This window comes from Mesoplodon bidens (genome assembly GCF_964165515.1).
Source record: "Mesoplodon bidens genome assembly, chromosome: 5".
NCBI classification, from domain to species: Eukaryota; Metazoa; Chordata; class Mammalia; order Artiodactyla; family Ziphiidae; genus Mesoplodon; species Mesoplodon bidens.
The window spans coordinates 136,061,733-136,086,882 of NC_138161.1; positions in this window are offsets into that span (position 1 = coordinate 136,061,733).

Below are 25,150 nucleotides of genomic sequence, written 5' to 3' on the forward strand. Positions count from 1 at the left end.
GGTAATTCCCGGAAGCTCTGGTCAGAGGCTTGTCCGGGGACAGGGCTGAGCTGAGTCCATTCTAATGCAGGTCTTCAGAACAGCTTAGGAGTGGTCAGGCCCAAAGGGCCCCTGCAGCCTGAATTCCAGGGCGAGGTGTTTGGGCCTAATGAAGAGTGTTTCACTTCATGGGCATAAGCACATGGGGGAGGCGGGGAAAGGAGGCCTTGTACTGCTACTTAGATATCTTTCTGTAAACAGCCTGAGGGTATTTTCAGGACATCTTGAACTTGTTTTTGGAAGTCTTTTCCCATTGTATCCAGTGAGATAGTTCTGTTGCCCTGGCAGCTAGTCTGAGATGTGCAGGTAGCTTTCTAAATGTCCTTATGCTTTCTGTCTATTTTTCCCATCTCCCTGATAGCCCCGGGCCCAGGCCTTCTCACTGGTCTCCCCAGCCTTTCTCAAATCCATGCTTCACACTGCAATCAAAGTGTCCTATAGATAAAGCTCCAAATCCTTTCTATATCATGTAGCAATGCCAGATAAAATACAGGATGACCAGTTAAATTTAAATTTCAGATAAACAAAGAATAGTTTTTTCAATACTTGGAACATACTTGTGCTACAATGTTACTTGTTATTTATCTGAAATGAAAGCTTACCTGATAGTTCTGTATTTTTATATGCTAAATTTGGCAGCTTAGTGCCCTGCATACTCTGGCCTAACCTTGCTTTAATCTCTTTGGATATTACAAGTTTTCTCTGTGGCTCAGCTGCTTCCAACTCACCCAATAAGGCTGCTTAGTCTGGATTCCCCAGAGCAGACCCTGTGACAAGGACTGGAGGGAAAGCCCTTTATCTGAGAAGCAGAGAAAACACTGGTAAGGAGTGGGGAAATTACACAGGAAAAGGAAGCCAGTGCCCACAGTGGGGGATTGGAGTTAAATCCCTGGGCAAATTCTGGGAAACATAAAACACACTTAGAATTATCCCACCTGAGGGAAGAAGGAACTGGGGTGTTTTCATATTAACTGCACCACTCTGTCATTGTTTGAGGGCTGCTCTAGTGGGTATTAGTCCTCTCAAGCTTTTTACCAGCATTTCCCAAGAGAGGGAAGAGTGGCCTTCTGCTGCCCTGGAGGAAAACTATCAGGTGGAGATGCAGATATAGGCAGGTGAAAGTGCCCTGAGAACAAGGAGATTTTCAAGCCAAGGGACATTTACAAGGCAGCCACAGCCTTGCTATACAGATAGTGCTTTTCCTCTTCTAGGTCTCTTTTCTTTGCTACTCTTAGACTCCTCTCATCTCCCCAACGCCTTTTGTTCTATTCCCTCTGTAGTATTTAATTTAGATGTCACTTCTGGAGGAATTTTCCCCACCCCCATGCCCACCCACTCTTACACCCAAAATTCAAATACTCCCCATATCCGTGTGCTAAAACTTCTATTACAACTCTTAGTAATTTTCTTTTCTTTTTTTTTTAACTGAAGTATAGTTGATTTACAATATTGTGTTAGTTTCAGGTGTACAGCATAGTGATTCAGTATTTTTGCAGATTATACTCCATTATAGTTATTACAAGATAATGATTATAATTCCCTGTGCTATATAGTATATCCTTGTTGCTTATCTATTTTATACATAGTAGTTTGGATCTTTGTCTCTATCTCTTTTATAGAAAACAAACCATAAGTTTGTTTTCTATATCTGTGAGTCTGTTTCTGTTTTGCATATATATCCATTTGTATTATTTTTTAGACACATAAAAGTGATATCATACAATATTTGTCTTTCTCTGTCCGACTTATTTCACCAAGCATAATATTCCCCAGGTCCATCCATATTGCTGCAAAAGGCAGTATTTCACTCTTTTTATGGCTGAGTAATAATTCATTGTGCATATACACCACATCTTTTTTTTTTTTTTTTTTTTTTTTTTTGCGGTACGTGGGCCTCTCACTGTTGTGGCCTCTCCCGTTGCGGAGCACAGGCTCCGGACGCGCAGGCTCAGCGGCCATGGCTCACGGACCCAGCCGCTCCGCAGCATGTGGGATCTTCCCGGACCAGGGTACGACCCCGTGTCCCCTGCATCGGCAGGCGGACTCTCAACCACTGCGCCACCAGGGAAGCCCCACCACATCTTCTTAATCCAGTTATCTGTTGATGGGCACCTGGTGCTGCTTTTCAGCCAATTTAGTTATAAGTATGTGTCAAAGTTTCATTACAACTTTGCTGCAAGGAAAAAGCCTATGAGTGTGTATGCTGGTTAAAGATTCTTTCTTGGTAAGGAATTTTATAGTCAAAAGAACGATTAGGTAGTTATTGTTGAATCAGATCAAAAAGAAAAGAATATTTGGTAAAAGTTTATCAAACTTTTGACTGACAGTCATCAGGATGATGGGTTACTTGATTCCCCAGAGCAACTTTTTATCTACTAAAATCTGTAGGGATATTATTTAAAAATTAATCGGAAGTAATACTTTCTCCCAAAAGGACATCATGAATTACATAACTCAAAACATGTTCTTTCTCAGATCAGGCTTGGAACAACTTTTTCAAAATGTGATTACATATTTTTTTTCTCTCTTGCCTCCCTCTAACTCCTTGAGAATAATGATTATATCTGGCTCCTGTTATATTCCTAGTAACTAGTACAGTTGTAGAGCCCTCATACACAACATAGTGGGGACTAAATAAATACTTAGTATTCTGGATGCTACTAGTCTGGTACTAGCCTGGTAATATAGCCTTGAATCTTGCTTCTCAGCCTTAATCAAAAATGTGTTTCCGGGCTTCCCTGGTGGCGCAGTGGTTGAGAGTCCACCTGCCGATGCAGGGGACACGGGTTCGTGCCCCGGTCCGGGAAGATCCCACATGCCACGGAGCGGCTGGGCCCGTGAGCCATGGCCGCTGAGCCTGCATGTCCGGAGCTTGTGCTCCGCAATGGGAGAGGCCACAACAGTGAGAGGCCCGTGTACCGCAAAAAAAAAAAAAAAAAAAAAAAAAAAAATGTGTTTCCAAAAAATAATTTCAGCAGGGACTTCTGGTATCCAGCCTGGCATGTAAGGATCATAGAAGTTATCACTCTGTTCTAACAATAAGTGAAAACTTTAACAAATCAACAACTCAGTCTATCACAGCAGTGCCCCCCAAATCAGTGTCTTAGTCAGTTTTGGCTGCTATAAAAAAATATCATAAATTGTGTGGCTTAAACAACCAAACATTTATTTCTAACAATTTTGGAGGAAGACCAAGATCACGGTGCCAGCAGATTTATCGTCCGGTGAGAGTCTGCTACCTAGTTCATAGATGGCTTTCTTCTTGCTATGTTCACACATGGTAAGAAAGGGCAAGAGAGCTCTCTGAGTTCTCTTCTGTAAAGGCGCTAATCCCATTCATGAGCCTGATTACCTCCCAAAGCCCCCACCTTCAAATACTGTCATATTGGGGGTTAGGATTCAACATATGAGCTTTGAGGGAACACAGATATTCAGTCTGTAACTTTCCATCCCTGACCTCCCAAAATTCATGTCCTTCTTGCATGCAAAGTATGTTTATTTCATCCCAACAACCCCAAATGTCTTAACTTGTTCCAGCATCAACTCTAAAGTCTGAGTCCAAAGTCTTGTCTAAATGCCATCTAAATCAGATATGGGTGAGACTGAAGGTAAGATTTATCCTGAGGCAAATTCCTCTGTAGCTTTGAACCTGTCAAACCAAGCAAGTTGTGTGCTTCCAAAAAACAGTGGTGGGGCAGACATAGGATAGACATTTCCATTCCAAAAGTGAGAAATAGGAAAGAAAAAGGGGCTAATGGGTTCAAAGTAAGTCCAAAACCAAACAGGGCAAATAACATTAAACCTTGAGGCTCAAAAATAATCCTTTTTGGCTCAGTGTTCTGCCCTCTCGTCCCACTGGGATAGCAACATCACCCCAAGACTCAGTGGGGCACTGTTAATGCCATGCTCTCTGCAGTGGCCCTGCCCTTGCCGCAGCTCTCTGCTGGGGCCATATCACTGAAGCACTGGGGCCATGTCACTGAAGTACTGGGCATTCTAGCCCAGCTGAACTGGAGAGGCAGCCTCATCCTTTGAAACCATTCTGCTACCTGGGCCCTTTCACTCCGGGACTGTGGTGGAAGTGGCAGGCCTGATCTCTGAATCACTTTGGGAAGACGGGGTATCATTCTTTCCTGTCTTGGAGAATAGTGCCTGGCTTCTGCTGAAATTGCCATTTAGGTGCATGGTTCATATCCACATTAATCTCCTTATCAGATTATCTTTTTCCTGTACCCTAATGTTCTCTTTAGAACATGCTTTCTCATTTTTGCATATGGATAGGCTGAGAATTTTCTAGATCTTTAAGCTCTGGTTCTTTTTTGCTTAACAATTCCATTTTCCAAAGACTTCTGTCTTGTCACATCTTACTACAAGCAACCAGAAAGAACCTTCAACATTTTGCTTAGAGATCTCCTCAGCAAAATATCAAATTCCATTGCTCAAAAGTTCTACCTTCTACAAAGCACTATGACATGAATACAAATCAGTCAAGTTCTTTGCCACTTCACAACAAGGATGGCCTTTTCTCCAGTTTCCAATAACATGTTCCTCATTTCCATGTGAGATCTCATCAGAATGGCCTTTACCCGTGTTTCTACCAGTATTCTGTTCAGGATTACTTAGGTATTCTCTAAGATGACTGAAGCTTTCTCTACAGCTTTATTCTTTTCTTTTGAGCTCTCACCAGAATCGCCTTTAATGATCCATTCAAAATGTAATCTTTAACTAACTTCTACCTAAAATTCTTTCAGCCTCTCCCCATTACCCAGTTCCAAAGCTGCTTCCACATTTTGGGGTATTTGTAACAGCAGCACTCCAACTTCATAGTACCAACTTCTGTATTAGTCAGGGTTCTCCAGAGAAAAAGAACCTATCTATCTATCTATCTATCTAGAGAGATTAATTTATTAAGAGGAATTGGCTCATGTGATTATGGAGGATGAGGAGTCCCACAGTCTGATGCCTGAAAGCTGGAGACCTAAGGTGGAAGTATAATTCAGTCTGAGTCTGAGGGCCTAAGAAGCAGGGGAACCAATGGTATAAATCTCACTCTGAGGGCAGGAGATGAAATGAGATGTACCAGGTGAAATAATGAGGCAGAAAAAAGGAGAAAATTGCTCCTTCTTATACCTTTTATTCTATTCAGGCCCTCATTAGATTGGATGATGCCCACCAACATTGGGGAAGGCAATCTACTTTACTAAGCCCACTGATTCGAATGCTTATCTCATTCAGAAACACCCTCAAAGACACCCAGAAATGATGTTTATCCTTTAGGTACTCTATGGCCAGACAAGCTGACATATAAAATTAACCATGACAATTGGAGAGACAGACGATATGGAGAATCACAACTAACCAGATCAGCAACCCATGAGAGCCCGTGCCAGGGTAGGAAAATCTAAACTGTAATTGATGAATTGTTAGAGGCTTAGTGTGGACAAGTCTGAGAATTAAAAACTCCAGGGAGACCCAGTCATAGAGAGGGCCCACAGTATTGTGAGATTTACCTCCAGGAGCTCTACCAGGTTCTCATAGTGAATGTTAGAGACAAATCCCCTCATACTTCCAGCAGGGGGAGGGGAAAATGAACCATTTTCAAATACACCAGAGCATTCTGTTCTTAACAAACCTTTCCCTCAGGAGAAATTATTTTACCAGAGCCTAAACCTGCTGGGATTTTGTCAGCAATAATCTACCTGGAGAAAGGGAAATAACCAAATCCAGCTGACTTAGCCTTCCATGTGGGGGAAACAGGAACAGATGACTTCACAGGTGAATTCCACCAAACATTTACAGAAGAGTTGATACCTATCCTTCTCAAATATTCTGAAAAATTCGAGGGTAAGGAACACTTCCAAACTCATTCTATGAGGCCAGTATTACCCTGTTACCAAACCCAGACAAAAACTACAAAAAAAAAAATTATAGGTCAACATCTCTGATGAACATAGATGCAAAAATCCTCAAAATATTAGCAAACCAATCAATAGTACATTAAAAGGATCATATGCCATGATCAAGTGGGATATATTCCAGGGATGCAAGGATGTTTCAATATATACTAATCAATCAACCTGATTCACCACATTAACAAAATGAAGGATAAAAATCACATGTTCATCTCCATAGATGCATAAAAAGCATTTGACAAAATCCAATATCCATTGGTATAGAGGAAACATATCTCAACATAATAAAGGCTGTATACAACAAACCCACAGCTAACATCATACTCAACGATGAAAAGCTGAAAGCTTTTCCTCTAAGATCAGGAATAGGACAAGAATGTCCACTCTCCCTGAGGCAGGAGGAGCAGTATTGGAAGTTCTAGCCACAGTAATAGACAAGAAAAAGAAATAAGAGCATCCAGATTGGAAGAGAAGAAATAAAACTGTCACTATTTGTAGATGACATGATATGATATATAGAAAACCATAAAGACTCCACTAAAAAACCGTTAGAACTAATAAATGAATTCAGTAATGTTGCAGGATACAAAATTAATATACAGAAATCTATTGCATTTCTATACACTAGTAAGCTATTGGAAAGATAAATTAAGAAAATAATCCCATTTACAATTTTATTAAAAAGAATAAAATACCTAGGAACAAATTTGACCTAGGAGGTGAAAGACCTGTACCCTGAAAACTGTAAGATATTGATGAAAGAAACTGATGACGGCACAAATAAATGGAAAAATATACCATGCTCATTGACTGGAAGAACTAATAATGTTAAAATGTCCATACTACCAAAAGCAATCTGCAGATTGAATGCAATTATTAAAATACCTGTACCATCTTTCACACAACTGGAACAAATAATTCTAAAATTTGTATGGAACCACAAAAGACCCTGAATAGCCAGAGCATTCTTGAGAAAGAACAAAGCTGGAGGTATCACACTCCCTGATTTCAAACTATACTGCAAAGTTATAGTAATCAAAGCATAATGGTACTGGAACAAAAACAGACACAAAAATCAATGGAACAGAATAGAGAGCCAGAAATAATCCCACGCATATATGATCAATTAATGTATGACAAAGGAGGCAAGAATATACAATAAGGGAAGAAATAGCCTCTTCAATAAATGGTGCTGGGAAAACTACATGCAAAAGAATCAAACCAGACTACTTTCTCACACTATATACAAAAATAAACTCAAAATCAATTAAAGATTTAAATCCAAGACCTAAAACCATAAGACTTCTAGAAGAAAACATAAGTAGTATGCTCTTTTACATCAGTCTTAGCAATATTTTTTTAGTGTGCTTTCAAAGGCAAGGGAAACAAAAGCAAACAAACATATGGGACTACCTCAAAATAAAAAGCTTTTGCATAACAAAAGAAACTATCAAGAAAACACGAAGGTAGCCTTCTGAATGGGAGAAGATATTTGCAAACAATATATCTGATAAGGGATTAATATACAAAATATACAAAGAACTCATACAACTCAACATCAAAAACAAAAACAAAAAACCCTGATTTAAAAATGGGCAAAGGATCTGAATAGACATCTTTCCAAAGAAGATACACAGATGGCCAACAGACACATGAAAAAAAGGTCAACGTTACTAATCATCAGGAAAATGCAAATCAAAACTGCAATGAGATATCACCACACCTGTAAGAATGGCTATTATCAAAAAGATAACAAATAACAAGTGTTGGTGAGGATATAGAGAAAAGGGAACCCTCTTGCATTGTTGATGGGAATGTAAATTGGTATAGCCACTATAGAAAACAGTATGGAGGTTCCTAAAAATATTAAAATTAGAACTAACATAAAATCCAGCAATTCCACTCCTGGGTATTTTTATGAAGGAAAAACCCCACTAAGTTGAAAAGATATATGTACACCTATGTTCACTGCAGCATTCTTTACAAAAGTTAAGACATGGAAACAGCCTAAGTATCCATAGATTGATGAATGGATAAAGAAGATATGGTGTATGTATCTACAATGAAATATTACTCAGCATAAAAAAGAATGAAATCTTGCCATTTGCAACAACATGGATGGACCTAGAGGGTATTCTGCTAAGTGAAATAAGTCACACAGAGAAAGACAAATACTGTATGATTTCCACTTATATATGGAATCTAATAAAACAAATTAGCAAACACAAAAAATAGAAACATACTCATAGATAAAGAGAACAAGCTAGTTATCAGAGGGGAGGGAGGGGGGATAAATGGCCAAAATAGGTGAAAGGGATTAAGAAGTACAAACTTGTAGTTATAAAATAAGTCATGAGAATGTAATGTACAGCACAGGGAATAGTACTGTAATAACTTTTATGGTGACAGATGGTAACTATACCGATAATGGTGATTACTTCATAATGTATAAAAATATTGAATCACTAGCTGTGCAACTGAAACTAATATTATACTGTAAGTCAACTATACTCCAATAAAAAACTAAAATAATAAATAGTTGTGAAATTAAAAAAAAAGAAAAACCAGAACTGAATAGCCAAGAACTGTGAGACAACTACAAAAAGTGTAATGATAATACTAGATAATACTAGAAAGAGTAGAAAACGAGATAGGAACAGAAAAAATATATGAAGCAATTGTGACTGAGAATTTCCCCAAATTAATGTCAGACACCAAACCACAGATTCAAGAAGCATAGAGAACACCAAGCAGAATAAATATCAAAAATACCTACACTTAGACATATCATATTCAAACTTCAGAAAATGAAAGAACAAGAAAAAATGTTGAGAGAAGCCAGACAAAAAAATACCTTACCTTAAGAGGAGCAAAGAGAAGAATCCCATCCACCTCCTCCTCAGAAATCATGAAAGGAAGAAGAGAATGGAGTGAAATATTTAAATTCTAGAAACAAAAACAAAAACAAAAGAAACAACCTAGAATTCTGTACACTGCGAAACTATGCTTCAAGTGAAGGAGAAATAAAGACTTTCTCATACAAACAGAAGTTGAGGGAATTTGTTACCAGTAGACCTACCTTGCATGAAATATTAAAAGAAGTTCTTTAGAGAGAAGGAAAATGATATAGGTCAGAAACTCAGATCTACATAAAGTAAGACCATTGGAGAATGAATTAGTGAAGGTAAAATAAAAATTTTATTTTTCTTCTTAATTAATCTAATAGCAGTTTGTTTAAAATAATAATAGCAACAACATATTCATTTATAAATTCTTATGTATAAATGAATATAAATTATAGCAATAATATAATAAATGGAAGGAGAAATTAGGAATATTTTGTTATAAGGTCTTGCACTACCTGTTAAGTGCTATAGTGTTATTTGAAAGTGGATTTGGATTAATTGTAAATATATGTTGTAGGATAACAATGAAAAAAAGAAGTACAACTGATATGCTCAAAAAGGAATTATATTAAGTTTTGCAGTAAAACTACAAAAAGCAGAAAGAGTGTGGAAGAAAAAAATAGGAACAAAGAACAATGCAGTGAATAGAAAAGAGTAACTAATATGGTAGATATTAATCAAACTATGTCAATGATCAGTTTAGTCATTAATGGCCTACATACACCAATAAAAGACAGAGATTGCTAGAGTACATTTTAGAAAAAGGACCCAACTATACGATATCTACAAGAAACCCACTTTAAATATAAAGACATATATATTCTTCAAAAAACTAAAAATAAAGTTGCCATATGATCCAGCAATCCCACTCCTGGGCATGTATCCAGACAAAACTATAATTCTAAAAGATACATGAACCCCTGTGTTCATAGCAGCACTTATTTACAATAGCCAAGGCATGGACATCAACAGATGAATGGATAAAGAAGATGTGATATATATATGTGTATATATATATATACACACACACACAATAGAATATTACTCAGCTATAAAAAAATGAAATAGTGCCATTTGCAGCAACATGGATGGACCTAGTGATTATCATACTAAATGAATTAAGTGAGAAAGAGAAAGACATGTACCATATGATACCACTTATATGTAGAATCTAAAATACGACACAAATGAACTTATCTATGAAACAGAAACAGACTCAGAGACATAGAGAAGAGACTTGTGGTTGCAAAGGGGAAGGAGAGAGGGGTGGAGGAGGGAAGGACTGGGAGTTTGGGATTAGCAGACACAAACTATTATATATAGGATGGATAAACAACTAGGTCCTATTGTATACCACAGGGAACTAGGTTCAATATCCTGTGATAAACCATAATGGAAAAGAATATGAAAAAGAATATATATGTATAACTGGATCATTTTGCTGCACAGCAGAAATCAACACAACATTGTAAATCAACTATACTTCAAAAAATTAAAAAAAAGAGACATATATAGATCAAAAGTAAAGGGAGGAGAAAAATACACCATACTAATCAATATACATTAGTATATTGTATAAGTTATATAATACCACATGAGAGTTGCTATATTAATTTCAGATAGAGCAGACCACAGAATAAAGAAAGCTATCAGGGATAAGGAGCGGCATTGTATAAATATAAAATATTTAATAATCCAAGAAGGCATAACAATCATTATTGTGTATGCATCTAGCAGCAGAGTGTCAAAATGCATGAGGCAAAAACTGATAGAACTGCAAGGAAGAAATAAAAGAATCCAAAGACTTTAATAACCATTTATTCGAAATGTTCAGATCCAGCAGGCAGAAAATCAGTAAGTACATAGTTGAACTCAATAGCACCACCAATCAATTGGATACAATTGACATCAAAATGCTACTGTATCCAACAATGGCAGATTACACATTATTATCAAGCTCACACAGAACATTCACAAAGATCACATTTTGGGCCTTAAAACATACATAACAAAATTAAAAGAATGTAATTTACATAATGTCTACTCTTAGACCACAATGGAATTAAGTGAGATAGGAATCAATAACAAAAAGGTAGCTGGACACCCACCCCCACCCCACCCCAGTACTTGGAAATGACCAAAATACTTATAAATAGCACATAGGCCAAAGAAGTAATCTCAAGAGAAATTTAAAAATATTTTGAACGAAATGAAATGAAAACACGACTTCTTAAAACTTGTGGGATGCAGCAAAAGCAGTGCTTAGAGGGAAATTTACAACATTAATGCATATGCTAGAAAAGAAGTAATATCTAAAATCAATCCTCCAAGCTTTCACTTTAGGAAAGTAGAAAAAAAAAGATAAAATTAAACCCAAAAGAAGCAGAAGAAAAGAAATAATAAACGTTAGAGTGGAAATCAATGAAATTGAAAATAAGAAACCAGTAGAGAAAATCAACAAAACCTAAAGGCTAGTTCTTTGAAAAGATTAATAAAATTGATAAGCCCTTAGCCAGGCTAATTAAGGAGGGAAGAGAGAAGACACAAATTATTAATATCAGAAGAGAAAGAGTGAACATGACTACAGATCCCAGGCACATTAAAAGATGATAAATGAATATTGTGAACACTTCTAGGCCCATACATTTGATAACCTGGATGAAATGACTGATTCTTTGAAAGACACAATCTCTGAAAACTAACATAAGAATAAATTGTTCATCTGAATAGGCCTATATCTATTCAATAAATTGAGTCAGTAATTAATAACTTTGAAAAATAGAAAGTATCAAGCTCAGATGTGTTTACTGGTGAATTCTACTAAGGATTTAAGGAAGAAAGTACACCAATTCTTTACAATCTCTCCCAAAAGATAGAAGCAGAGGGAATATTTCCTAACTTATTCCATGAGGCCACCCTTACCCTAATTCTACAACCAGACAAAGACAGTACAAGAAAAGAAAAGTACAGACCAATATCTATCATGAATATACATGAAAAAAATCCTCAACAAACTATTAACAAGTCAAACCCAACAATGTCTAAAAAGAAATGTACACCATGACCAAGTAGGATTTACCTCAGGTATGCAAAGCTGGTTCAACATTTGAAAATCAATGAATGTAATCTATCACATCAACAGGCTGAAGAAGAAAAAATCACACACTCATATCAATAGATGCAGAAAATGCATTTGACAAAGTCCAATACATATTCATGATAAAAACTCAGAGCATATGAAGAGTAGAGGGAACTTCCTCACCTTGACAAAGTGTTTCTACTATCTACCTACAGCTAACAGTGTACTTAATTGTCAGAAACTTGAAGTGTTCTTGCTAAGACCAATAACAAGTCAAGGAGGTCCTCCTCTCACCACTGCTTTTCAACATTGTACTGGAAGTAATAGCTAAAGTAACAAGGAAAGAAAAGGAAATTAGTGGTATGTAAATTGGGAAGGAAGAAAGAATACTGTCTTTATTTGCAGATGATATGATTATCTATGTAAGAAAACCACATGAATCATCAAGTATCTCCTGGAACTGATAAGTAAAATAAAAAGGTTGCAGGATAAAGAGTTAACATATAAAAGTCAGTCAATTTCCTATATACCAGCAATGAACAGGTGGAATTTGAAATAAAAAACATATTACCATTTACAGTAGCACCCCCAAGATTTAATTACTTAAGTATAAATCTAACAAAATATGTACAAGACCTATACAAAGAAAACTACAAAAATCTGAAGAAATATATCAAATAGGTAAATGGAGAAATATTCCAAGTCCATGGAAAGGAAGACTCAATATCGTCAAGATGTTAGTTCTTCCCAACTTGATCTACAGAGAATCTATGCAATCCCAAACAAAAGCTCAGCAAGTTATTTTGTAAATGCCAGCAAATTGATTCTAAAGTTTACATAGAGAGGCAAAAACCCCAGAATGGCCAACTCAGTATTGAAGGACAAGAACAAAATCAGAGGACTGTACTACCCGACTTCAAAACTTATAAAGAAAAAGTAATCAAAACAGTGTGGTATTGGTGAAAGATAGAAAAATCAATAGAACAGAATAGAGAACCCAGAAATAGACCCCCATACATATAGTCAACTGATCTTTAACAAAAGAGCAAAGGCAATACAATGGAGCAAAGACAGTCTCTTCAACAAATGGCACTAGAAAAAATGGACACCACATGCAAAAACCATGAATCTACACCCAGACCACCCTTCACAAAAATCAATTCAAAATTGATCAGAGACACAATTGTAAAGCAAAAAGCTGTAAAACTCATAGGAAATAACCTGGGAAAAAACCTACGTGACTTTGGGTATGGTGATGACTTTTTAGATATAACACCATGGGTACTATCCATGAAAAAAGTAATTGATAATCTGGTCTTCATTAAAATTAAGACTTCTGCCCTGTGAAAGACAATGTCAAGAAATGAGGAGACAAGCCACAGACTGGAAAAAATATATGCAAAGGACATATCTGATATCTGACTGTTATCCAAAATATACAAAGAACTCTTAAAATTCAACAGTGAAAACACAAATAACCCAATTAAAAATGGGCAAAATATTTGAACAGTCACTTCACCAAAGAAGATATACAGATGACAAATAAGCATATGAAAGTATGTTCTATATGATATGTCATTAGGGAATTGCAAATTAAAACAACAGTGAGATACCACTACACACCTATTATAAAGACCAAAATCTAAAACACGGACAACACCAAATCCTGGTGAGGATGTGGAGCAATAGGAACTCATTCATCGTTGGTGGGAATGCAAAATGGTACAGACACTTTGGAAGACAGTTTGGCAGTTTCTTACAAAACTAAACACGCTCTTGCCATATGATCCAGCAATCATGCTCCTCGGTATTTATTGAAAACTTACATCCACACAAAAACCTGCTTATAGATGTTTAAAACAGCTTTATTCATAATTGCCAAAACTTGCAAGAAACTAGGATATCCTTCAGTAAATGAATGGATGAACTGTGGTACATCCAGACAACACAATATTATTCAGTGCTAAAAAGAAATGAGCTATTAAGCCATAGGAAGACATGGAAGAACCTTAAATGCATATTAGTACATGAAAGAAGGCAAACTGAAAGGCTACATGCTGTATGATTCCAACTATATGACATTCTGAAAAAGGCAAAACTATGGAAACAGTAAAAGATCAGTGATTGCCAGGGATTGGGGGTAGAGGGGAGGAATGCATAGGCAGAGCACAGAGGACTTTTAGGACAGTGTAATGATTCTGTGTGATACTACAATGGTGGATAGATGTGATTATACATTTGTCAAAACCCATAGAATAGACACCACCGCAAGTGAAACTTACGCTACAGGCTTTGAGCGATAATATATGTCAATGTAGGTTCATCATTTGTAAACAATGCACCACTCTAGTAGGATATGTCGATAATGGGGGTAGTTGTACATGTCTGGGAATAGGACGTATATGAGAACTCTCTGTACTTTCCACTCAGTTTTGCTGTGAGCCTAAAACTGCTCTAAAATATGTTTATTAATTAAGAAATTTAGTTGTACAGAGATTTTATTTTTTTCCTCTATGCCTCCATTTTCCTCATCAGATCCAGTCACTTCCAAAGGTGAGAATAATAGAGAAGGCCTTTTAGTAAAGCTGACTGAAAGAGCTGCTAAAAAGATTTTAACAGTGTAGTGTGATTACCTCGCAGGTACCTCGTAATATAGGATTAGAGTCTCTTCCTATCCCTAGCCCTGTCTAGCCTAGGAAAAATCTAGCACAAGAGGCTAAACCAAAGGTAGAAGAGGATGGGCTCTGTGAAAGAAGGTGAAGCCAATATTATATGATCCCATTTGTATGCAATGTCCAGAATAGGCAAATCTATAGAGACAAAAGATAAATTAATGGTTGTCAGGGGCTGGGGGAAAGGTGCCACAGGTAGTGACTGCTAAGGAGTATGGGTTTTTGGAGGGAGGGATGAATATGCCCTAAAATTGATTTTCTGATGGTTGTACAGCCTGTGAATATACTAAAAACCATAGAAATATATGCTTTGAACTTTATGGTTTGTAAATTATATTTCAATAAAGTTGTTTTTAAAAAAGGAGAGTAAGGCAAACCAAGAGCTAAAATGACCGAGGAGTGGGAAAGAGGAGAAGGACAGGAAAGAGAAAATCAAAAGGGGAAGAGTTTCTTGGCCATCCTCCAATTTTCAACCTCAGAGGAATGACCACATGCGGATGCCTTGATAGTTTAAAAATTAGACTTCAAGTTTTTAAGTAACTACAGAAAATAAGAGTGAAGAAGCCAATTCTGAATCTCAGTCCCTCTGTGAACTCTGTAGGGACTGGAATAATCAACTTGAACCAAAGGAAGAGACAATTTTGCACATGCTTCTGGACTCTCTCTGTGTGCCTGTCTATCAGTGCGATTGTTTGGGACCCACCTTCCTTTAAAATAAAGGGAAACTCACAATAGGGAGTTACCTATTTTTGAATCCCTCTTGATGTTTTATATTTTAACATAAGATCAAACATGAACCTCAGAGAACTGTGTACTCAAACTGTACTCTTTGGTCATCAGAAAATTGCTTTTATTTAATTGTGTTTTGTCATTTTGCCATCTGCCTCTTGAAGAATCCATTGAAAAAACAACGCTTGAAACTCAACATCATCTTTATTGTAGAGGTTGTTCTCCAAAACATGTTCACAGACCTGACTACATCAAAAGCACCTGAAGCTCTTATCAAATGCACAGATGCAAAGCTACTGAATCATAACCCTGAGACTGGGGCCAGGGTTATGATTCTAAATGTTAACATATAATTCTGTATGTTAATGAAGGACTCTTCTGTTGCATATCCCAGCTGAAAACCACTATAGTACATCACCTGTTCCTCCTCTATAACACCCCAGAAGTGTTTTTTAGAAAAAAAAAATGAGACCCAGAAATAAAGTTATTTAGGCTTGGATGAGATGGCAGGTCTCTTGATTCTTCACTCAGTCCTTTTCTTACCACACCATATCCACATTACTTACTGATTTGCTAATTTTTAGGGGTCAATAAAGGAGAGTCATTGCTTCTCATTCCATGTAGACTATATTCTAAACACTAACCTGAGGGATGCACTCTGGACGACCCAAGACTTTAGAACTAGGAAGACACCACTACCTGGGCTTAGCACATGAAAGGAGCTGGGAGCTGAGGGGCCATTGAATCATCAGGTGTTAAACAGCCCAGAAGTCCACAGGCCTTTGCTTCATTGCCTGCTGGGTTAGTCTGGCCCTCCTCCATGCTATCCCTAAAATTCCAATCTCTCCTCCTTTCAGTGGGAGTACCTCTTAGAAATATGTGGAGTATGATATGAGCATCTTCAAAGAAAAGACAGTTCTTTGGAGAACATTTTATTGATGGGATTTTTCCCCTTTAGAAACATGAAGGTTTGGTCTGAAAAGCCCAGATATTATATGGAATCATTCATATTCTGGGGTTACCAGGGACAAAAGTATGTGCAAAATCACAACACTCAGAAGGGCAATTTATTTATATTATATGACAATTAGCAATATGTAGATGTCCTAAAATTGGTTATAGTTATATATTGCAATAATTTCTAATCTATTACTCATGAAATGACAATGACAAATTACAAAATATAGCAACAAACATGATTCCTCTTGAGTCAGTCTGCTCTCATTCTGGCTCACTTGTTCTTTTTCTCATCAAGAATGAAATATTTCATCAAGAATGAAATATTGATAATGCACATTGTGATATTCTATAACTTCTTATTTGGGTATATTTCCAGAATTTGATGTCTCTGAAAGCAAAAGCACTTAAGATCTATAAATGTTAATATTAAAGTATTGTATAAGTCAGCTCAGGCCACCATAACAAATACCATAGACTGGGTGGCTTAAACAACAGAAATTAATTCTTCACAGTTCTGGAGGTTGGGAAGTCCAAGAACAAGGTTCAGGTAAATTCAGTTCCTGGTGAGGACTCTCTTCCTGGATTGCAGACAGCTGCCTTCTAACTGTGTCCTCACATGGTAGAAAGAGAGATGAAGGATCTCTTTCTCTTCCTCTTCTTATAGGACTACCAATCCTATTGGATCAGGGCCTCACCCTTACAACCTCATTTAACCTTAGTTACTTCCTAAAATCCCTATCTCCAAATACAGTCACACTGAGGACTGGGATTCAATTTTATGAATTTTGTGGGGGCACAGTTCAGTCCATAGCAGGTATGTTTTTTTTTTTTTCTTTTTGCGATACACGGGCCTCTCACTGTTGTGGCCTCTCCCGTTGCAGAGCACAGGCTCCGGCCGCGCAGGCTTAGCGGCCACGGCTCATGGGCCCAGCCGCTCCGCAGCATGTGGGATCTTCCCGGACCGTGGCACGAACCCGTGTCCCCTGGATCAGCAGGCGGACTCTCAACCACTGCGCCACCAAGGAAGCCCCGCAGGTATGTTTTTAATATCAAGAATAATTAGAATAGGAAGGGAGGACAAACAAAGACGGGAGAGAAATTTTTCAGGGTGTGAAGATATAAACATTGGTGTCTTGGTTTTTCGGTTCCTGAATGGGCTGCCCTTAAGTTTATGGCCTCCAGTTCTACTGCTACAAACAACCATTAACTAAGAAACATTTCCGCACAGGCAGGCTGTCCCACACAAAGGTGTAAGCTAGCATCCTTCTCACAAGTTTCCACAGAATTCTCGGCTAACTGGCATTGTTATAGCAACCAGAGTGCCAATGGAAGCAGTCATGGTCTTCATCATCAAGTATCACTATGGCAACAGGAGCCTCTGGAAAGTAAAAGAAAAAAACCCTTAAACTGTCAACTGGAATAAAAGAGGTTTGTGAAGGAAAAAATGTGGAGGCTGAAATGAACATGAGGCTGAAGGAAGGGGCAGAGCAAAGAGAAATGATTGTACAGATGCTGAGCAAGCAAGAGAGAAAGGAAGCGATACGCAAAACAGAGGGCGGAGGGGCTTCCCTGGTGGCACAGGGGTTGAGAAACCACTTGCCAATGCAGGGGACACGGGTTCGATCCCTGGTCGGGGAAGATCCCACATGCCGCGGAGCAACGAAGCCCGTGGGCCACAACTACTGAGCCTGTGCTCTAGAGCCCGCGAGCCATAACTACTGAGCCTGCATGCCGCAACTACTGCAGCCCGCGCACCTAGAGCCCGTGCTCCACAACAAGAGAAGTCACCGCAACGAGAAGCCCGTGCACCGCAACAGAGTAGCCCCCGCTCACTGCAACTAGAGAAAGCCCGTGCACAGCAACCAAGACCCAACTCAGCCAAAAGTAAATAAATAAATTAAAAAAAAAAACAAAAAAAACAGAGGGCAGAGACATGACTCACATAAGAAATAGGAAGGCAGGAAGAAACATAAAATGGTAAAGATAAAATGGTGAAAAAGTGTTTCTAATGAAGGATTTGTAATATTTATTGATTTGAATAGCCCAGAGATAAACAGGATATTAAGGTCTATATTGTTGGAACTATCCAACACACTACCATTACTAATAAAGAAATATTTAGAATGAGGCCACAAGACAGTAAGAAAGGGTAAACCAATTTATGGAGTGCTTTTGGCATAGCATCCTTCTGACTAGGAATTCTTGTAATACTTGGTGTTCCGAGGCACCACAATTAAATGTGGATCTTCCTTTATTGAACAGTGTGATTGCTTCAGACAAGGGCATGTTGCCATTTGGTCCATTACAAATATATATTTCCTTCATTAAAGTACCTTAATGGATGTTTTCTTCCAAGAGAGAATTAAGGTAATTACTCTAATACTATTAAAAAGTACGTGGCAATGCCATTTGGAATTAAACATTTTCACTTAATGTTTTCTGTTTTATTAGTGCTCAGACAGATTGAAGTTTCTCATGGACCAATATTAATTTTTGTAAATGGAAAATATCTACTTTATGAAAAGATGCCACTAAAATGTTGTTACATTTTTTTAGAATTAAGAGAAGATTTTGAGAAATGAGAGATTAAAGAAGGAATGAAAATAGAGACAGGGAAAGATGTGATGGGTGCAGTCATAAAGAAATAAAGCAAAAGAAAAATAGCAAAAGCTTGAGATTAAAACATAGAAATAAAACCAGCAGTCTGGGTGCTTTGCATAAATCTGTACTTAAGAATTTAAATAGGACTTTAATTTTTGCTGTTTTCTGTTTTAATGACAAGTATTTCTCTCAAGCACTGTATTTCAGGTGTCATTTGCTAACTTGGCAAGGGGTGGTTTCTGGCCATTTCTCTTCTGCTCAGAAAAAGTCAAGTGGTTGACACCAGAGATGAACAAAACTCTTCACGAAGGTCCACGTTTTCAGTAGCCATTGACTCCTTCTGACCTGTTCCCACCAGAAGTACAGACCAAGCCCCAGAGCATATCACAGGACAGATATCCATCTGGTGTTTGGTATCCTTCCCAAAAGCTTGGATGCCACCAGTGATTATGCCTCTTTGTCAAAGTCTGTGATTCAGAAACCAATGCAAAGCTTTTTCCTGGATAATACTCTCAAACAAGTTGCATTTTTCTTTTTAGTATTACAGCTATGTTTTAATTTTTCCATATTTTTCTACCAACACATACACCAAGCATCATAATTTATAAAATGTGTATAAAATTCAATTAAATGAATAAATAAAATAAGAAATGAAACAAAAAAGTGAGAGAACATGCAAATAGAAGTCAAATTATGGATTATATCTTTAAAAAATAAAACTTTTTGTGAAGTATAATATATAAACAGAAAACGACCTAAAAATCATATTGTAAATGCATTGCCTGATGAATTATCACATAGTGAACATACCTGTTTAATCATCCAAATCACGATATGGAACACTATATTATATATTATAATACAGTAGAATAAATTCTACTATATTATTTTCAATGGTTTTCTAATAATGTAAGAAAAGAGTTTTGATATATTTTGCAACCACAGCCATTTACATTGTAAGATTGGTAAGCAAAATGAAAATATTCCATTCCAACATCTAAGAATTTTTTGTACCATGTGTGGAGAGAGACCCCTGCTGGAACAATTTTTTTTTTTAAAGAGAATGTCTAAACCAACCCAAAGAAATTGTATGGGGAAAAAGAAGAGCTGCCACTAGCTCTTACGGCACCCTTGTAAAAATTAGAAGAAGGTGCCCATTTTTCAGTACCCCTTACTTATCTTTGCCAGGAAATTGTTCTAATATACTTACGTAAACAAATGAACATTTGTTAAGTGCAGTCTGGGGTTCTGGATGATGAGCCGCAGTTCAACAACAGACCCAAGAGAAACTGAAATAGAGAAGTTATTACTCACAGGTCCTGGAGGAAGTGCCCAGGACATCTCAAGGGGCCACATGGGGAGGTCAAGCCAGAGAGAAAGAGACAGGACCTTGGGCACATGCTTTTATTAAGCACTGGTGGAGTGCTTTGGGGTTCCCAAGTAAGGGACAGATTGACCAATTCAAACCAAAAGAGCTGTGTTTTTGTGAGCCCATGAGGGTCTTATGTAAGGGGTGCACAAGGCAAGCAGGCACTGGGAGACAGGAGGCTTGATCACGTGGGCTGTTGAGGAAGTCTTATCGGGAACTGACTTTTGCTTCTGATTCTACTGGCTGCTACCTGGGGCATGTGCTTGTATGACAGGGCTAGTGTCCATTTACGGTTACTGCAGGCTGCTTGGCTGAACCAAATGGATGCTGAGGCGGCAGTCCTATGGAGTAACTTATCTAAACTCTTGGTACCTTAGTTTGTTAAAACAAAACACTTTACGTCTATTTGCCAGAAAAAGTGTTGTAATAACTCTATGATGTCCGCAGTGGGAATGACTCCCCTTTATGTGTGGTTCCCCTATACATTACAGACCTGCATAACCGTACACAGCATCTGTGGTCATGAGAGAAAGATGCAGTACATTAGCATACCTTGGAAATCTCCAGAAGTATTTGAAAGTGAGAACCTGCTAATCAGAGCAGGTTAGGACTGGCTAAAGAGAACATTACCACTTCTGTTTGCATGCATGAATGATGTTTTTAAACAATCACACATGGCGTATATTTTCACCAAACTGGGCAGCAATATAGATGACTACATAGACACTATAGTCTAGTCCATCTACAGTTATCAGAAAGTCCCCTTTGAAAGCAGTCCAAGACTTTCCCCAGACACTTCTTTTAAAAAAAAGGATGAGGGCTTCCATGGTGGCACAGTGGTTGAGAGTCCGCCTGCCGATGCAGGGGACATGGGTTCGTGCCCCGGTCCGGGAAGATCCCACATGGCGCGGAGCGGCTAGGCCCGTGAGCCATGGCCGCTGAGCCTGCTCGTCCAGAGCCTGTGCTCCGCAACGGGAGAGGCCACAACAGTGAGAGGCCCGCGTACCACACACACAAAAAAATAAATAAATAAATAAATAATAAATTTAAAAAAAGGATGAGGGCTTTCCTGGTGACACAATGATTGGGAATCTGCCTGCCAATGCAGGTGACATGGGTTCGTGCCCTGGTCCAGGAAGATACCACATGCTGCAGAGCGGCTGGGCCCATGAGCCATGGCCACCGAGCCTGCACGTCCGGAGCCTGTGCTCCGCAATGGGAGAGGCCACAACAGTGAGAGTCCTGCGTACCGCAAAAAAAAAAAAAAAAAAGGATGAGATGTCTGGTCACCTTGTTCAAATCCAAAGAATTGGACCCTTGCTGAATCTGGCTTAATCTTCCTCTGTCCTGAAAGATGTAAGATGTCCAGCATTTTCTATTTATACCTGAAACCATCTACTCCTACTTTTCAGGCAGCAAAGAACTGGAATGCTAACCAAGACAAGGGACCAATGCCAGGGCTAGGTGTGAGAGCTGGCTGGTTGGCCTGTGGACTATGAAATGCAAAGGAGAAATGAATTCTGAATCTGGGAATGAGGGAAGCTAGTAAGAATGGGTCAATCTGGAATATTTGGTCTAATGGGGAAAATGGGAACAACAAGCGTATCAGAAGCAGAGAGTCTAGAACAGGTGAAAACTGATTTGGCAGGGTCAGGAGGTGAAAGTGGAGGAGATACCTTGGGGTGATGCTGCATAGAGGGAAGACACCCCACATGGGGAAACCCAGGGGAGGGGAGGGAGCTACAAAGGCCAAGCTGGTTCAGAGGGGAAATGTGTCACCTCTGTGACTGTTCAGAATCCAAACACTTTTCCTGTTTGGGGTTAATTCCAAATAGATGAGAAGCAGGACCCCACCTCTCACCATAGCATCATAGGTGAGGCAGAAGTGCCTTTTCCCAGCTCACTGGCGGGGGACATGAGCATTGTAGCCCAATATCAACCAACTGACTGCTCCAGCCTGGAAATTTGAAAGTTAAGGTTGTGACACTGACATAACACTTGTTCCCTCAATAAAAGGGCCTGGAAGAAAACCCTAGATGCCAAGTTTTTTTGTTTGCCAGGGAAACAAGAGTGAGAAGGAAAAGGGAAGTGAAGCAGAGGAGGGAAAGAAAATACAAAGTGATGCATTACAGATCTGGTCACAGCTTTTCAAGAAGACACCATTGGTAGCTCAGTTATGTGAGACATGACCACAGTATGTGCACGGAGGTCTGTCTCAGAACAGCCCTGCAGCGGCAGAGAAGAGGAAGAATTTCCTGTCAGCTTCTTCCTATCTTCCATCTCCTGTAGATCAAAGTCCTCCTCATTTGGGTGTTAAATCTCCTGCACTTTTCGGTTGTGATAACCTGCCTCCATGGGCAGCTCTGGGGAAGGCTCAGTATGTGTGGACAGATTGGACTGGCCCTGGAGCTGCTTTGGACATACAACACCTAATCCCATCTCAGAGGAGACTGATAAGGTAGATGGTAATAGGAGATGTGATGATGTTTGCAGCAAAGGTTTAACACCATAGAAACAGCATGCTCCATCTCTGGAGCTATGTGTTTAGGAAGCCAGGCAAGTGGCGCAGGCCTGAGAGCATGAGGGCCCAGCAGCTCTGGTGTGGTACAGAAAGTGGCTCTGGAACTAGGAAGTAGTCAAGGAAACCACTGAAGATTATTTAAGGACATATCTCGTGTCCCAAGTTGGCCATGCCAACAGTGACATTATAACAACTGTGCCCATGATTAGGCAAAAATGTAAATGAGCAATCATTTTTTAGCTTTCTGTGGATCCTTAAGTTACTAGATTTCCTTCCAGTAAATCAGCTGTCAGCATAAATAACCAGAGTGGAGTTTTCTGGCTTACATCAGAAAACCCTGATATCCATCATAGCCAATTATCCTTTGGTTTGCAAAATGCATTACTCTTTACTTGCTCTGGATGGAGCGTGTGTGTTAACATAAGCATATATGTTGGTCTTGAGACAGGTAAAACTATTTTTATGGCTCTAGAACAAATCACCAATGAAACATTTTGAAAATTATTTCAAGTTTTTAAGATACTATATTATAGGGTATGGGACTTCTCTGGTGGCGCAGTGGTTAAGAATCCACCTGCCAATGCAGGGGACATGGGTTCCAGCCCTGGTCCAGGAAGATCCCACATGCCGTGGAGCAACTAAGCCCGTGCACCACAGCTACTGAGCCTGTGTTCTAGAGCATGTGAGCCACAACCGTGCTCGAGAAGCCACTGCAATGAGAAGTCTGCACACCGCAAGAGAGTAGCCCCCGCTCGCTGGAACTAGAGAAAGCCCCGTGCACAGCAACAAAGACCCAACGCAGCCAAAAATAAATAAATAAATTTATTTTAAAAAAATACTATATTACAGGGTATGAAGAAAGGAACTAGCATTTTCTGGAGCTCATTTAATTCACCATGTACCTTATGTATGTTATTTTATTTAAGTGTAGGAACAACTTCTGTGATAGGAATTAATCACAGACACCACAGAAAGTTTAGACATAGCCAGAATGGTTCAGGCACTCCTTAATTGCCATTTCTTAGAAATGTAAATCTCTGTTTTATATAACATTCTCTCCCTCTGATATCTTTATTAATGTTTTTGTTGGTATCTCTGAATTTTTCTTTGCAATACTTCTAACATAGTAGGCCCTCCAAAGGTTCAGCAAATGGAGTTAGAGTTATATGCCATATACTACCAAAAACTGCCTTTACAGAGTACGTAAAAAGCTACTTTGTATTCAATCTGCATATTGTAGCAATGGATTTTCATTTTTTTATGGACCATGAACAGAATAGCAATCTTGATGTCTCATCAAACTTGTTAAAAGAAGAATTTACCTGTCTGTGCGTGTATAACTCTTTTGTTTTGGAAAATGACAGTGACTGTGATTACTCTCTGCAAATCACTTAAATGACTGCTATATAATTAGCAATCATTTCTACATTGTACACACAAAGATGCCCATTTGATTTTAACCCATTGTTGCTGTTTGTGTGCTGTTCGTTCTTCTCACTGTAGATGGCAACCCACCACTTAGATTTACTTTCAGGCAGATTATTTTATGAGACACTTGACATCTCTTTTGCCCCAACAGCTCCTCATGGTGCCACACTTGTTCATTCAGTAACTATTTATGAAGCACCTGCTGTGTGGGCTTTGGTGTTATTGGGCTTCAATGAATTCTAAGCATTGCCTTGATTTTTCACATGGGACCTTGATTTTTCTATTAGTTACATGAAAATCTAAGTTGCTATAACAAAGAAGCCAATAAACTAGGGGATTAAAGAAAATTATTTCTCTTATCTAGTGGTCCAGGGTGGGTTGCTGAGCTGCTATGCACCACGTGGCTATTCAGGGACCCAGCTGCCTTCCCTCTGGCTTCCACTGTAGGTTGTCACCCTCATTTGCATGGTCAAAGGTGGATCACAAGCAGCAACCTATTCCAGTTCACAGAAAGGAAAAGTGGGAAGGAGGCTATGTATAAGGCCCAGGCCTGGAGTGACGCACATCATTTCTGTTCACACTCCATTGTCACACCTGGATGCAAAGAGGCCTGGGACTCAGTAGCCCATAGCTAAGTGGCCACATATGCAGGTACAACTGCACTCACATGCAGAAAGGGAAGAGTGGAAATTTGTCTGTTACAGCCTCAGGACAGTCAGGGCTTCTTATGCTTTGCACTTTGTTTTTGAGCAGTGTAAGTCACTGCCTTTTTATGATCACCACTGCAGAGCTATCCTGAGGCCTGACTTTTGGAAATAAAGGTTTTGATGACCAACTTCTCTAGAATTTCATGCTGGTCCAGGAAAATGACATTTTTCTTCCCCACAGTTGATGTAGCACCTTTCCTTCATCTATTATCTCACTTTCCTAGACT